We start from the raw sequence: 15,994 nt of genomic DNA, 5'->3' as shown, positions 1-15,994 counted from the left end.
TAGACAAGTGAGTTTGGTATTCCTTTACTTCTCTGAGCCTCAGTCTCCTCAGTTTTGAAGTACAGAAGTAACTCCTACCTACATCACAGAGTTGTGTTGAGTTTTAAACATAATGCTATATCGATTTTTGGTTAGGGTATGACATATTAGGTTCTTACAATCATCTGCTGCACAACATTTTGGTCAATGTTGAACCAAATATAACTGTGATCCCTTAAGACTAAATTGTCTAGTGATGTCATAGTCATCTTAATTTGTGTAACTATACCCTAGATGAAACGCCTAACTGAAGTTCTCAAAATGTACCATTACCCTTATATAAAACACCACTGTTTGAGGCCTGTCTTCTTCTTCTCTATAAACTTATTCAGGGTCTAAGTTTCAAATAAGGGTGCTTGAAATCTCTCTCATCCTTAATATCCCAAAGCTGTTCAGACTGTGGTTGGAGCAAGTTTTTCTTACTCCATTATTTTGATAATTCTTCATTTACGTTGTCATCTCCTCCCACATCTCCCTTTTCTTTTTTGTTTTCCTTTGTTAACAGAAAAGGGAATCATTTCTATCAGGAGGATCCTTTTTATTCCCATCCACAAACTGCCAACTCCATCAAGTTAATATGTTATCTCATATACATCTCACGTAAAACATGAAATTAATTAAGAAATCTTTGTCCTTCCTGTGTGACTCTATCCTGAAAACATGAAATGCTGAGGCCTGGCATATGCCACTAATTAGCCAAGTTCTGTGAGGCAGACAGGCATTTCTAGCTAAAATGGTTTAAAAAAAAAAAAAAAGTAAGGCAGAGTAAGTAGTGGCCAGCCAGAGCCAAGGAACAGAACCTAGTCACAGGCTGACATCTTATGTACTCCCCCTTTTCTTTAGCATGTTCATCGATACTGGTCTTGGAATGCAGTGTTCTATTGCATTAGGCTTCAGGATGCTTTTCAATGCAACAACAAGCAAAAACACAGGGCTGAGGAAGATAAGCATGGTAGGTAGTTCATTAGCACATAATTTCAAACACTGATTTATGTCTCTGCTAATGAGCAGAACCGAAAACTGAGAATTTAGGTCCAGCAATATGTAATGGGTTCATTCTTTTAGTTCAGTAAGTAAAAATTAATAGCGCAAAATATTAATGAGCTATTTTTACATTGGGGGATTTTTGGATCAGATACATTATTTTATATTTATGGCTCACGCACAATTCAAAGCCAATCAGCCGCATTGCGAGTGGTTAACAATTGTAGCCAACAACCCTAGCTCAGGAGTCCACACAGACAACTTCCGGCCCTGAACCGGGTATGCAAAGCTTGTTCAGGTTATCCCAAAGGAACGCCACTTCGTGGAGCATGCCGGGAGTTGTAGTTGGTGTCCATCGGCCCGTGGCACCCGATGGGGGTTGTAGGCCATCTGTGTGGAGCATGCCGGGAGTCGTAGTCCGCGCGCGCCCTTGGTGTACTGTGCGCTTCATGGCCGCTGGCAATACGCTCTCCTACTCTTCCGCTCGGCCTTAGAAAGTTTCGTTTCTGCCCGGCGGTGGACCCACGAGCGTGTGTAAGTGCCGCGGGCGGCCGGCGAGACTTCGGGGACCCTGGGGCCGTTCTGGACCCCAGCGCGGAGGCTTCTCGGGGCCATGGGTAGTCACCTGTTGCTGAGGCTGTCCCCTCCAACCCAGGGCGCCTGCCGCCTCGGGAGAACCCTCTGGCCAGAGGGACTGGCTCCAGTACTCACGCTGTCTGTCGGGTCGGCTAGAAAGACCTTCAACATTGTTCCAAGACCTGAGCCGGCAGAAAGAGGGGCCACCCAGTGGAACCTCCTGGTGAAGCCGCCCTGTAAGGCGGAGCTTTGGCGGTACACCAGAAACTCCTGGCACAGGAGCTAAACCCTAGAGTTCTCGAGGGCATTGGGATTTAGTCTTCAGGAAGCCAACTCCTCCTCTTTGCAAGACTCCTGATGCCCCTTCGATCTAGGAAGGATAGTTTGTTCCTTTCTGTGTCCTCGCTGACCTTACACCCACTTTCTTTGTGCCCAGGTGCAAGATCTCAAGGTGAAGTTTCTGGAAACACCTGTAGGACAACTTAGTATATCGAATGTGATGGTAGCACTAAGCAGTGAGAGTTTGTCCTGTTGGCACCTAGGCTTGGGGAGTGGGGAGGGGGCGGGGCGATATCCTATTTTCATAAAAGAAAAGAACATGTGGTAGCTCCCTATTAGTGCACTTAGGATACCTTGTGTCACTCTTCAGTGTCCCCACTGCTGCCTCCTGCAGAAAAACAGCACTTGTTGATATTGCCTATGTTGACCAGAGTCTTTCTGTGCCTCTGCTGGCCTGACTTACCACGGTGGTTTTCTTTCCAGAAAGAGAAATGGGTCAGGGGCTTTTAGGGGCAGAGGATCAGGGCTTAATCTACTTACAGCCTCTCTCAGCAGTGGGCCTTGTGGTGTGAGGCAAAGTTAATTCCTCTGCCATCTGCCTGCTGCTGCTAAATGCAGGGGAAGGATGTTGAGCTACAGGTTTGTGCTTTTAGTGTTGTGACTTTCTTGATCGAATTGCTGCCCCTGACCCTCTCATTCTGTGACAACCAGTTCTGCTGTGTTGAAATGCAGAAGACTAGTTATGGGGCAGGATTGTTAGCATCCTGGAAATAAGCACAGTGCTGATTCTCAGCCTCCTTTCACTAAAAGGATCTGAAAAGACCATAGCTTTGGGAAACAGGGTTTATCTGCTTTTTTTAGTGTTTATCTCTGTATACCACTTCATTTATTTTGAAAATTGTTTATTTTATAAGAAAATAGGTAAAGTATACAGTCCTGCAATGTCATCCATATGTGTTTGTGTATGTACATATATATATATATATACATATATGTGTGTGTATATATATATATTCTTAATATTTTACTTTATTTTTGCAGTTGCTTTAGAATTTGGAAATGGTCTCAGGTTCCTTTGCTTCTTAGGGTTGGAGCTAGCATACCAGAATGGCTAAGAGCCAAGTGTTTAGCCCAGTTCTTTGGGGTGAGATAAAAGATATTGCTTATATTAGCAAAATTATCAATAACATCTGATGGCCTTGACCTATGTTGGTTCTTGAGGCTGGAGGCCTGCTGCCTTCAGAATACAGAGTACTCAAGAAATATCAGTCTCTAGTCCTGGCTTCCCTTTCTTTATAGGGGAGGATTGGATGGTAGGTTACCTCTGATTTTTGGAGATTCCAAAAGCAAGATAATTGATAACTCAAGACTGGAGTGTATCAACCTGAGCTAGAGGAAGTATGTTGACTACCTATGATCTTATGTTGGAAACCACTGGTAGAACTCAAGAGTTAGGTGTCACATTCTCTGCAAGCATTCCTAGCAGCAGAAAGGGTCGTATCTAGAGTCTATAAACTCAGAGGTACCTATAAGCAGAGGACATTTGTCTGTGGCCATGTTGACATCTGGTCACCTAGGTGGCTATTGTGTTCCTGCTTCTCTCAAGCAGCATTTGAACCTCAATTTGAGCAGTTACTATGGGGTAGAAATTGGGATGTTTCTGTGAGTCTACACTTGGAAAAATACTACCTACTTTCTAGTTACTTTTTGATGAGTCACTAGAATTAACTAAAGTATCTATATTATCCTAGCTCATTCAACTCCCATTCTCCAACATTGGAACCACTTAGCCTGGTGGTTATAGTGGCCACCGATGGTCTTTTTGTTCATGAGGCTCTCTGGCATTTGAAAAGCACCAAGGGGCCATTTTAATTTGGTTCAGATCGCAGTGGTAGGGATAAGGACATATGCACATTGTGGTTCAGAGGGAAAGTGTAGGAGAATCTGTGGTTTTATACCAATACTGTGACCTAGTTTAGTTTCAGTACCTATGGGCTGGCCTATACAGTAGCCTGAGGTACTGCACTTTTGGCCTGAGGGGGGACATCACATTTAGGGATTTCTTAGCATCCAAAAACTTGGTCCAAAAGAACCGTCAAGCAAAGTTTTCATGTGCTTGGAGCTAGCCAAGAGCAAAATTCCCACAGAGATTTAGTGTAAGTCTGGACAGCTGAACTAGAGATGGACAGTTGAAATGAAGCTGTAAGGAATTTGCTGAAGCTCTAGCCCTGGATGTGTTTTGGTTTTGGTTTTTTGAGACAGGGTTTCTCTGTGTAACAGCCTTAGCTGTTGTGGAACTCGCTTTGTAGACCAGGTTGATCTTGAACTCACAGAGATCCTCCTGCTTCAGCCTCCCAAGTGCTGGGATCAAAGGTGTGTGCTATTACACCAGCTAGACCTGGATGTTTTTTCCAGGACAACTGAAGACTTGGTCAGGAATATGGAGAAGATACTTTAAATCTTAGCTAAAGTTAGCCATTGAGAACATCTGTTCTTCCCCTTTCCTACTTTCTTAATCTTAATTCTTAATCTTCATGTGAAAGAAGATAAAGGTTCACCACCCCCCATATACACACTGCATCTGAAAAACAAGATAGAAAGTGGTCAGATAACTTCAAGTAAGCTAAATGTACATTGAGTCTCACCTAACCATGCTGTGATCTTCATCACATTCTTCATTGAATAATAAAGTTCACATAAATAGTCTAAAAGTCTGAACAAGGTACAAATTGACAGAACTCACCTACTCCTGCTAAGGGAAAGTGTTGTGTCCATTGCTCCTAGCTCAAGCTTCCGCCACCCTGGGTCTTAGTTTTATTCTTTTCCTGTCATGTCCCAGGGGCACACCAGAACCTAGACTTCAGACACCACCCCACCCTAGTTTGCCTAGTTGATATTGTCAGATCCACACATCTGGGAATAGAAAATGGCTCTGGGGAAATGTGTTGCCTGTTAGGCCACCATGACAAAATGCCACAAATTAGGCTTAAGTAACAGAAACTTCTTTTTCCACATCTCTGAGGTCCTAGATAAAGGCTTGCCTGGTCCTGAGACCTCTTTTCATTTGCATCTGGCCACTTTCTCACTATATTCATGTATCTGTAGTATCTTGTGTGCTCATAGTTCCCCTTACAAAAACAAATCAGATTGAATCAGGACCTATCATCAAAACTTCATTTAATCTCATATATCTTTTTACTAAAGACTCTGTCTTCAAATACAATCATGTTCTAAGATATGGAGGTTAAGAACTTAACCTAAGACCAGGTAGTAAACACAACATTGCCCCTAACAAGAAAGTTAGGTTACTAGGGACTAGTGGTGGGTGTACTAATTATTGTTCTGGATCAAGTAATGATTTCTGAGGAAGACTTTAGAGAACAAACTGATGCACAATTCTTTCTGTCCAAAGTAAGACCAGAAAGACTAGAGGAGTTGGTTGGGGGAAGGTTTAGGGAGCATGAGGCAGAGCTCAGCCTTGATAAAGGGCACAGAACATTGAAACCTGGAGCCAGAGCCTTGGCTCTGGATAGTCCAGGCCAACACAGCTAAGAAAGGATTAGTGGACAGTCCTGTCACCCCAGAAAATGGGACCTTATGTCCCAGACTAAGATGTGAACAACAGGTCCTAGAGAAATCCCCTAAGAACCCAGAACACTGTGGGTCTGTTTATACAGGCTAGGATAGAGGACATAGTCCTTGTCCATCTCTGAATTACGTTATTCCACTCATTCTTGGAATAGTAGTTCTGGAAGAGTCTCACAATAAGGACAATATAATCTCCACAATTACATGGTAGATTATTTATGCACATAATTTGTGTTCAATAAAGAAACATTTTAAAATTGAAGAAATAGAAATTTCCCTATTTTTTATTTTATTTTGAGATTCTAATATAATCACATTTTCCCCTTCCATATACTCCCTCCAAACTCTCTCCTATATCCCTCTTTGCTGTATTTTAAATTCATGGCCTCTTTTTTCAATAATTGTTGTTACATGGCATATGTTCCTAAATATAACCTGCTCAGTTTGAATAACATTACTCATAAGAATGTTCTCAGGGCTGACCACTTGATGTTGAATAACCAGTTGGTGTGCTCTTCCCTGGGAAAGACTGTTTCCCATTCTCAGCACTCTCTAGTTGCCTGTAGTTCTTTGTGTACAATTGAGGCCCCATGGTCTTGGTCCACTTTGACATGTTTTTTGTTGTCCTTTTTCAGCTCACATTAGGCAGATTAGACTATTGGTGAAAAACTGTTGGTGTAGCTTCTACGTCACTAGGAGACACAGTCTCACAGCATACTCCCAGATCCCCTGCCTCTTATAATCTTTCCACCCCTCTTCTGCAATGTACCCTGAGCCTTATGTTCAGGAGTTGTTTTGAAGATGTATCTGTTAGGACTAGGCTCTACAACTTTGCATTTTGATTGGTTGTGGTTTTCTGTAGTGGTCTCCATCTGTTGTAAAGAGAAGTTCCCTTGATGAGAGATCAAGACTACACTTATTCTTGCGTATAAGGACAAATTGTTGAAAGCTTGCCCATGTTTCCAAAATATTTGAAATATTTTTATTATTTACTTTTTGACATATTTTAATTCCTCAAGGTTGTGTTTGGTTTATGTACTAAGTATCTATATTCTGTTTCATTCATTTGGCAAGTGACTTACTGAGGATTCTTCATATACTTGAACTGTACTAAGAACTGGGGAAATAGGAACAGTAATGGAGTTATTAGGACAAGTAGAAAGAATAATGATTAACAGATAAAGTACTGTGATATAAATAGTACCAAGAACCATAGAAGGAGAATGTTAGACTCTGGAACAAAGGCTTAGAATAATGAGTGCTGGACAGTTTGTTTTCATCCAAGTATTTATCAGGCCTCTAATGATTTTTCTCATTTGTAAATTTATTGGAGACATGTCTGTTTTTCCCATTTTGCTAAATTCCTAGAAGCCAAGGCTCCCCACCACCACTGTTGTTCACAGTTACAACATCCCTATTCCTGAATGAGACCTTCTTCCTTTATAATGGTGCCCAAAATACCTTTTGTCTGGCTATCAGCTTGTTAGCCCCAGAGGTTACTCAAGCTTCCTCAAGGCCATGCTTAGTGGCTGTTGTGGTTTGGATGTGAAATGTACCCCCATAGTCTCAGGTGTTTGAACCCATAACCCCTACTTGACAGGGCTGTTTGGGAAGGTTGTGAGTCCTTTGGGAGGTAGAACCTCACTGGAGGAAGTAGATTACTTAAGGCAGAACTTGAGGTACCCACTTCTTGTTCACTTTGCTTTCTAAATGCTGACTGGCCCTTCAGGTCATACTGCCATGCCTTTCTTGCTATAATGGAATATATCTACTTGAATTGTAAGCCAGAATAAATCCTCCCTTAAGTTGATTTGGTGAAGTGTCTTCTAGTAGCAATGAGGAAAGTAACTATGAGGGACTGTGTCATATACTATCAAAGACTCAGTTTTTAAATTACAGTCAACTACTCTGACTCATTGACATTCTGGTCCAGCAAAGACCCTGGAGGTAATAATGCCTTTGCCATCTGCCATTTCCTCATCTTGGTGGCATGTATCTTTGTTGGGGGCAGTTCATTGTTGAATTAGTTGTTCTGGAAACATGCCTCATCTTTACCTCCTAGATGTTTTCTTTGGGCTTTCCAGCAGTGGAACTATGGTTCCAGCCCCAAAGTTAGACATGTAGCCTTTTCCTTGGAACCACTGTTATTTTCTTTAAAAGACACCTAGAGGAACTAGAGAGATGGCTCAGCAGTTAAGAGCACTGGCTGTTCTCCCAAAGTACCCAGGTTCAATTCCCAGCACTCACATGGCAGCTCACAGCTGTCTGTAACACCAATTCTAAGGGATCTGGCACTCTCCTACAGACATATGTGCAGGCAAATACACCAATGCACTAAAAGTAAATAAGACACGTGGATTCTCTCAAGTTCAGGGCAACTGCCCTGGGCTTGGATCTTTCTTACCCTGTTCTGAATCCATGGGCCAAATTGTGGTTGGTTGGTTTGTGATCTAGGGAAATGACTAAGGAACCTCATAATTGTTGAGAGGGAAGGGGCCAAGAGAAGGTTCAAGGAACAATGGCAATGTCATAAATCCTCATACCCTTTGAAAGATAATTGGAAGAGGGAGGGTTCAGAAAGATGACCCAGACATGCAGCTTGGAAGTACTTTAATTATAGGTCCAAGGAGTTGGATCACCTAATGAGCCTTTGTTCACATGGGCTGAAATGCCTGCCTCTATGCTAGGCTCTGGAAGCCCCTACGGAGTACCATAGTCTCTTAGTGAAATTCTAGTGAGTGTGGCCTGCCTGTTCAGCAACAGTTTCCTGTTCAAGCCAATGGGACTTCCTGGTCTTCTAATGTAAAAAGTACAAATCAAAGGCACCCATCTCTGTTGTTTGTGACCAGGTATATACTGCTGGGTGTGTTGACCCAGGTCAAGGCTATTTACTCTTCCAGAAAGGCCATCTGCCTTTTGATATCATGTATTTGTTTTGATTAAAGTGGAATTTACAGTTGTTTCCCTTTGTTTGGAACTGGGGAGGAATCCAGATATACCCTGTTCTCTCTGGGTCACTTCTTAGTTGTTGTCTTAGGAAAGCATAGCAAGGTTGATTTCCACATCCTAGCTGCCTCCCCTTATGATTCTTCCTGGTGTGGCTCCTCAGACACTGTGTTGTTTATGCCTGAGCCAGTTTGCAGGCAACATTGTGAATACTAGTCATTTGAACAATGGTGTAAGTAAGCTTTAGTGAACAATGGTGTAAGTAAGCTTTAGGCTGAGTGTCTTTGTTTCTTAGTTTGGAATTAATATACTGTATGTGATGTGTAGGGCATCTGGGCAAGTGTAGAGTTAATTTGGAAATCAGAGAACATCCTTCACCTCTTAAAGAATACCTTGGTCATGAGTAGAAACTCAGTACTTGGTCCTAGGTAAAAGTAATAAAATTTTTAAACAACATATTTAGTCTTTTCTTCTTTGCCAGGAAGTTGAATGGCTTAAAGTATTTGGATAAGCTTAAACATAATATTGAGTTGTTGACAAGAAAGACTATAGCTACATGTGTGGAAGCTTTGGTATTTTCTGATTTAGGGGAACAGTCTGCTCAAGAGTTGTAGACATGAGAGCAGACTTCATCATTCTAGAAGTTGCGTAGAGACACAAGAAGGAAGTTGACCATGGTGTGGAGATTGCCCCCTTCTGTGTCTTCTCTTGTTAATAAGTCTCCAGATCAAGGATACAGTATTCCAAGGAATTCCATGGAAACAGTATTGTCGGGATAGCAATGTTCTCCTCAGGGAGTTTTGATGTTCTTCCTGAGTCACTGAGGTGACTGCCCAGAGTGTAGCCTGTTTTGTTGTTGTTGTTTTAAGCTCATTGACCAGTGGTCCTCAACATGTGGGTTGTAACCCCCCATAGGGGTCATATGTCAGATATTCTGCATATTAAATATTTACATTATGACTCATAAGAGTAGCAAAATTACAATTATGAAGTAACAATGTGATAATTTTATGGTTGGGATCACCACAACAGGAACAATGGTTCTTAACCTATGGGTCGAAACCCCTTTGGGGAGGGTGTCAAACGACTCTTTCACTGCAGTTGCCTAAGACCATCAAAAAACATAGATATTTACATTATGATACATAACAGTAGCAAAATTACAGTTATGAAGTGGCAACAAAAATAATTTTATGGTTGGAGGTCAACATGAGGAACTGTATTAAAGGGTCATAGCATTAGGAAGGTTGAGAACCAGTGGTATTAAAGTGTTGTGGCATTAGGAAAGCTGAAAACCACTGTCATAGACTCTGGAAAATTAGCATGTGAAATCAGTAATGGGGAACAGTTCACCCTGTGACCTGGGAACTTGATAACAGCCAAGTACAACCAAAATAAGGTCCCATAGAGAGTGCCATGGACATGTTATTGTGCCATGAACAACGAGCAGCAGTTCTCAAGCACCACAAAATTTGGTTGGTGTGTGTGTGTGTGTGTGTGTGTGTGTGTGTGTGTGTGTGTGTTTAAGACTAGGCCTCAGCTGGGCAGTCGTGGTACATGCCTTTAATCCCAGCACTTGGGAGGCAGAGCCAGGCGGATCTCTGTGAGTTCAAGGCCAGCCTGGTCTACAGAGTGAAATCCAGGACAGGCACCAAAACTACACAGAGAAACAGTGTCTCCAAAAAAACCTAAATAAATAAATAAAATAAAACTGGGTCTCACTATATAGCCCTGGATGGCCTGGAATTCACTATGTAGACTAGGTCTGATTCTAACTCACAGAAATATACTTACCTCTGCCTCTTGAATGCTGGGAGCTCAGCTACAAAATCATAAAAGAATCCATTTTTGTATGTATCCATCTTCCTTGTGCCAAGATCTTGATTTAATTGGCATACATCTTTTCCTTAAGGCCAGACTCCAAATAGCTAGAATCTAGAAATTTCACTGGGTTGTATGATACACACATGCTCCCATCCCAGCCTGGATGTTAGCTACAGTTGCTTGTTCTAGCCTCTTTTCCAAGCTCCCCTCCCCCAGGAGCATGCACCTCAGCCTCTTTTTAACACTTATGTTGCCTGTGCATACAGCCATGGGCTTCATGGATTAAGGGTGCAGTCATCTTCCTTCATGATTGCATCTGGAAGTCACATGCCCTAGGTTGGTAACAATGGAATGAGTAGTGCAGGAAAGCTGTAGACTTCATCTTCACTATACCTCCATCTGGCCTCTCTTCTACCTGCTTCTTTTCAGGGACATACTGGCAACTCAGTGGTCATCACAGGGAATCTATCACTCTTTCCTTTTAGCATACAGAAGTAAATTGTTCCTTTGTGAGCTCCCATCATGTTTAAAAAAATTATCACACTTCTTCTTTGAGGGGAAATATAATTCACAGTTAGGTGAGTTTTTATTTATTATCATTGGGGTTTGTGTTTGGTTTTTTTTTCTGATTTGTTGTTGTTTAGGGATTTTGGTTATTTTTGTTGTTTTTGTTTTGGTTTTGGTTTTTGAGTACTGGGGCTTGAACCCATGCTTTGAGTATCCCTAGGCAAGCACTACCAGTAGGGCTACAACCCTAGCCCTCTGGTTTTTGTTTTGAGATAGAGTCTTACTACATATCCCAGCTGTTTATATAGAACAGGCTAGATTTGAACTCACAGCAGTCCTCTTGTTTCAGCCTCTCAATTGCTAGGATTATGGGTGTACTACCAAGTCCAGCTCATTGTGTGAATTTTAACACATGCCACCATAAACAAGATATAGAGCATAGTTGTTCCATTTCCTCTACTACCACATGCCCTTTTGCAGTTATACCCATCTGTTCCTCATTTTCTGCAACAAGTATTCTGGTTTCTCTTTGAAAAAAAAACATTGTATTAACATAAGCATAAAATATATAACCTTTCCAGGGGTTTCTTTAAACTCAGAACAACACCTTGAAGGCTCAATGCCTGGTTGTAATTTCTATGACTCATTTCTCTTTATTGCCAAGTACCTAGGAGTTGTTATCTATAGCCCTGCGTGGGCCACTTGTATTCTATCTGGATACCAGATGTTTTTCTCTTGTTCTCCTTGATAGTTAGCTTCTTAGTAGTTACTGTTGCTATAATATTTCACCATGACCAAAAACCACTTGAGGAAGAAAGAGTTTATTTGGCTTATACTTCCACATCATAGTCTATTACTGAAGGAAATCATGGCAGGAACTCAAACAGGGCAGGAAGCTAGAGCTGATGCAGAGGCCACAGAGGGCTACTGCTTATTGGTTTGCTCCTCATGGCTTGCTTACCCTGTTTTCTTTTAGAACCTAAAACCCCAGCCCATAAGTGGCCCCATCCACAATGGTTGAGGCCCTCCCACATCAATCACTAATTAAAAAAATAATCTACAAACTTGCCTACAACCTGATCTTTTGAAGGCATTTTCTCAACTGAGGTTCTCTCCTCTCAGATGACTATAGTTTGTGTCAGGTTGACATAAAACTAGCCAGCACAATTGACCCCTTGTCAGCTTGACACACAAACACATCATTGTTAAGCTACAACCTTTCCTTTCTTGTTCATCCCCATGGTCACACATTAATATTAACATCACAACATAAAACATTTTGCAAACTTAAGAAGTCTAATAGTCTTACAAATGCCAATACTTTAAAAAAGTTGTCTCTAAAAAAAGTTGAAGTTTCCCAATTGCAGACTCCTATAAAATCAAAAATAAGTTAGATACTTTCTTACCTCAAGAGCAGTGAACCAGAGCATAGTCAAAATCTAAACAAAGCAAAGCCAAACTCCAACTTTGTAAATAACTCAGTGTCCAAGGTCTGGAATCCACTCACAGTCTTCTGGGCTCCTCCACAGGGCCTGGGTCACTTCTGTTCCACTCTGTTCAGCACACATAGCTTGTCTCCTAAGCTCAAGCAGACTCCATTCCATGGCTGTTGCTGTACTTGGCAGTCAACCCATGGTATTGGCATATCCAAAATGCTGGGGTCTCTTGTTGCAGCTGAGCTATACTTTGACCAGTAGCCTCTCCTGTGCTCTCTTCAGGGACTGCAGCCCTGCCACATAGAGCCAAGCCTCAGCTACTCTCTATGACCCTTTCATGTCTTCAGCCTATACCACTTGGGTGACTCTTACACAGCTAAGTTCAGCTCCAGCATGAGGTAGAACCTTGGCCTCTCCTGGAACACAGTTTCTGTCTGCTGACCCTGAGGAAACACTTTCTAGAGGACTTCACCTTGATGATGCTGGTCTCTTAATCATAGCTGATTCTTCAGCCTCAGCTGACCAGCATCCATTGTCCCAGCAATGCTGTGGGATGGTCTGTATGTCAAATCGCTCTGATTGGTCAATAAATAAAACACTGATTGGCCAGTGGCCAGGCAGGAAGTAGGTGGGACAAGGAGAGAGGAGAATTCTGGGAAGCGGAAGGCTGAGGCGGAGAAACACTGCAGCCACCGCCAGGACAAGCAGCATGTGAAGACGCCGGTAAGCCACCAGCCACGTAGCAAGGTATAGATTTATAGAAATGGGTTAATTTAAGCTATAAGAACAGTTAGCAAGAAGCCTGCCACAGCCATACAGTTTGTAAGCAATATAAGTCTCTGTGTTTATTTGGTTGGATCTGAGTGGCTGTGGGACTGGCGGGTGACAGAGATTTGTCCTGACTGTGGGCAAGGCAGGAAAACTCTAGCAACACAGCAAAGCAAAGGTTTCACTTTAGTGTTTCTGATCTCTTGTTAATCACAGCCAATTCTTCAGTACAGCTGTCTAGAACCACAGGTTCTTAGTCCAAAATAGCAAACGGCATTAGTGGAGTCTTTAAGGAACTCTCACCAGGCCTCTATCATCAGCATTGTTCTCAATGTTGTCTTCCAAGCACCTACAGAACAGCCCACTGAAGTCTCAACACTCAATGGCTTTTTTAGCCCAAAGTTCCAAAGTTCTTCCACAATCTTCTCCAAAACAGCATGGACACAACAATAACCCCACTTCTGGTATCAGTTTCTGTCTTACTAATCTGTCAGTTAGGATTAGTATTGCTATAATGAAATACCATCACCAAAAGCAACTTGGGGAGGAAAGGGTTTATTTGACTTATTCTTCCACATCACTGTTCATCATTGAAGGAAGTCAGGACAGGAACTCCAGCAGAGCAAGAAGCTGAAGGCAGGAAATTATGCAGAAGCAATGGAGAAGTGCTGCTTACTGTCTTGCTCCTCTTGACTTGCTCGACAGTTTTCCTATAGAACCCAGGACTAGTAATTCATGGGTAGCCCACCCATAATGAGCTGGACCATCTCACATCAGTCACTAATTAAGGAAATGTCATACAGGCTTGTATGGAAGCATTTTCTCAATTGAGACTCCCTCCTCTCAGATGAGGTTAACTTGTATCAAATTGACATAAACCTAGCCAGCATTGTTGCTCAGCTTCAGCAAAGCTGGACTGTACCTTATGAGCCTCTCTGCCTGCACAAAACATCTAATAAAGGGTGATGATAGGGCCACATGTAGATAGTGATGATACAGAGTCATTCCTACCTCACCAATAGGGGCTGTACTGGTTAGATTTCATGTTTGTTTGTTTGTTTGTTTTGTCAGCTTGACACAAGCCAGGGTTATATGGGGAGAAGGAACTTCAATAGAGACATCAGATTGGCCCAGAGGCAGGTTTTGGGGGCATTTTCTTAATGAATGCTGTGGGGAGGGCCCAGCCTACTGCAGGCAGTACCTCCCTTGGGCAGATGGTCTTGGCTTGAATAAGAAAGCAGGCTAAGTAAGCCATGAAGAACAAGCTAGTAAGCAGTGTGCCTCTATGACCTCTCCTTCAGTTCCTGCCCCTGGGTTTCTGTCACAAGTTCCTGCCCTGACTTCCTTTCATGACCGACTATAACTGTAAACTGAAATAAACCTTTTCCTCCTCAAATTGCTTTTAGTCATCAAGGGGTTTTTGTTTTGATTTGGTTTGGCTTTTGGTTTTTCAAGACAGGGTTTCTCTGTGTAGCCCCAGCTGTCATGGAACTTGCTCTACAGACCAGGCTGGCCTTGAACTCAAAGATCCACCTGCCTCTACCTTCTGAAGGCTGGGATTAAAGGCATGAGCCACCACCACCCAGCTTGATCATGGTGTTTTATCTCAGTAATAGAAAGCAAACTAAGACAGAGACTGTCTGCCTGGGCCTTGTGTGAAGAGGCTAGGGGCTGAAGAGATGGCTCGGTGGTTAAGAGCATTGGCTGCTTTTCCAGAGGTCCTGAGTTCAATTCCCAGCAACCACATGGTGGCTCACAACTATATGTAGTGAGATCAGATGCCCTTTTCTGGGGTGCAGGCATGCATGCAGATAGAGCACTTGTGTACATAAAATAAATAAGTAAATTTTTTTTTTAATTAAGGGGAAAAAAGGTTAACTGAGCATAGGCTTTGGCCCTCTCTAGAGCTATGACTAGACTCTACCTGGTCTCTGTGTTCAGCATGTGACCTAGGAGAAACACTGGGATGAGAAGCAAGCTTCTCATAAACCACTCCTGTCCCCAGTCTATTATACTTGATGAATGGTACCAGTATTTGTTGGGGGCCTTTATAGAGTGGTTCAAGAACTCCTGAACCTTGACTCTGTGAAGTTCTGTGTCATGCATTAGTGGGACTGTGGTCTAGCTGAGTTCCTGGCTCTTTCTTCCTGGGCTTGAGAAGTCCTCTATGTTTTCACTGAGTCACAACTGTGTTGGCTTGTGAGTTAAAAATAGACAAGCCTATGCTGACCTGACCAGTCACCTGACTGGTCACTAAAATGCTTATAAATATTTGGAGTTGTTTATGGCTAAAGCCATTTCCTTTCCAGGGCTTCCTTGCCCCATCTCCTGAAGCTAGAAGGAAGCCCAACACTGAATAAGTAAGAGCTGGCACATGTTAGATAGACTTAGTGTGGCATGTTATTGGGAACCACTGAAGTTGAAGGTAGTTCCTAGGAGCCAGTAGAAGAATTAAGTCATTTTCTGTAGTGATGATTGTGCTGTCCTAAAGGTTCAGCAGGATTTACTGGGAAAACCCCAGGCTTGAAATCACATAGAAGAGTAATAAAGTCAGCTCTACTCATTGACCTTGGGCCTTAGGTTACAGAACATCAGATTTTCCTTTGTAAACAGGAAGGTGTTTACCTTACCATGATGATTGTGAAAAGTAAGTGCTCTGTGTAAAATAGACCAGAGCCCTGAGCAGGCTGTCAGTAATCTGACTGCTACTGTCCTTATAGTAGACATTGCACCTTCACACAAGATAGTTAAAGGGTAAATTAAAGCATCTGAAAGGTCTTGAGTCCAAATGCATAGTCATAACTCCCTTCCAGGTGCTCACATTCCTTTTTGTTGGTCTTCAGACACTACTGTGTCCTTAAATGACATTAACAGCTGCCCAAGTAGGGGACTCTCCAAGCTGGAGAAAACTATGACTGAGCTTAAAATAGTACCTTATCCTGGGCTGGAGGGAGGGCTATGTAGGCTCCTGGGTGGCAAGTCAAGGAGTATTTTCACCCTCGGGTTTAGCAGAACATGGGACAGAAGAGGCTCAAACCACTGACAAT

At 42.5% G+C, this 15,994-nt stretch overlaps 1 protein-coding gene across 1 annotated transcript in view; it reads left to right on the top strand.

Moving 5' to 3' along the window:
• Positions 1-867: 867 nt before the first annotated feature.
• Positions 868-15,994, top strand: part of Fyco1 (FYVE and coiled-coil domain autophagy adaptor 1) — a 91,499-nt gene continuing 76,372 nt past the window's right edge. Inside the window, 1 exon segment of the mRNA XM_028860586.2 lies at positions 868-1,557. The gene's annotated coding sequence lies outside the window, so the exon portion shown is untranslated.

This window comes from Peromyscus leucopus, chromosome 7, assembly GCF_004664715.2.
Source record: "Peromyscus leucopus breed LL Stock chromosome 7, UCI_PerLeu_2.1, whole genome shotgun sequence".
NCBI classification, from domain to species: Eukaryota; Metazoa; Chordata; class Mammalia; order Rodentia; family Cricetidae; genus Peromyscus; species Peromyscus leucopus.
The sequence above is the reverse complement of the archived record's forward strand: the minus strand, read 5'-3'. Positions and strand labels throughout refer to the sequence as shown.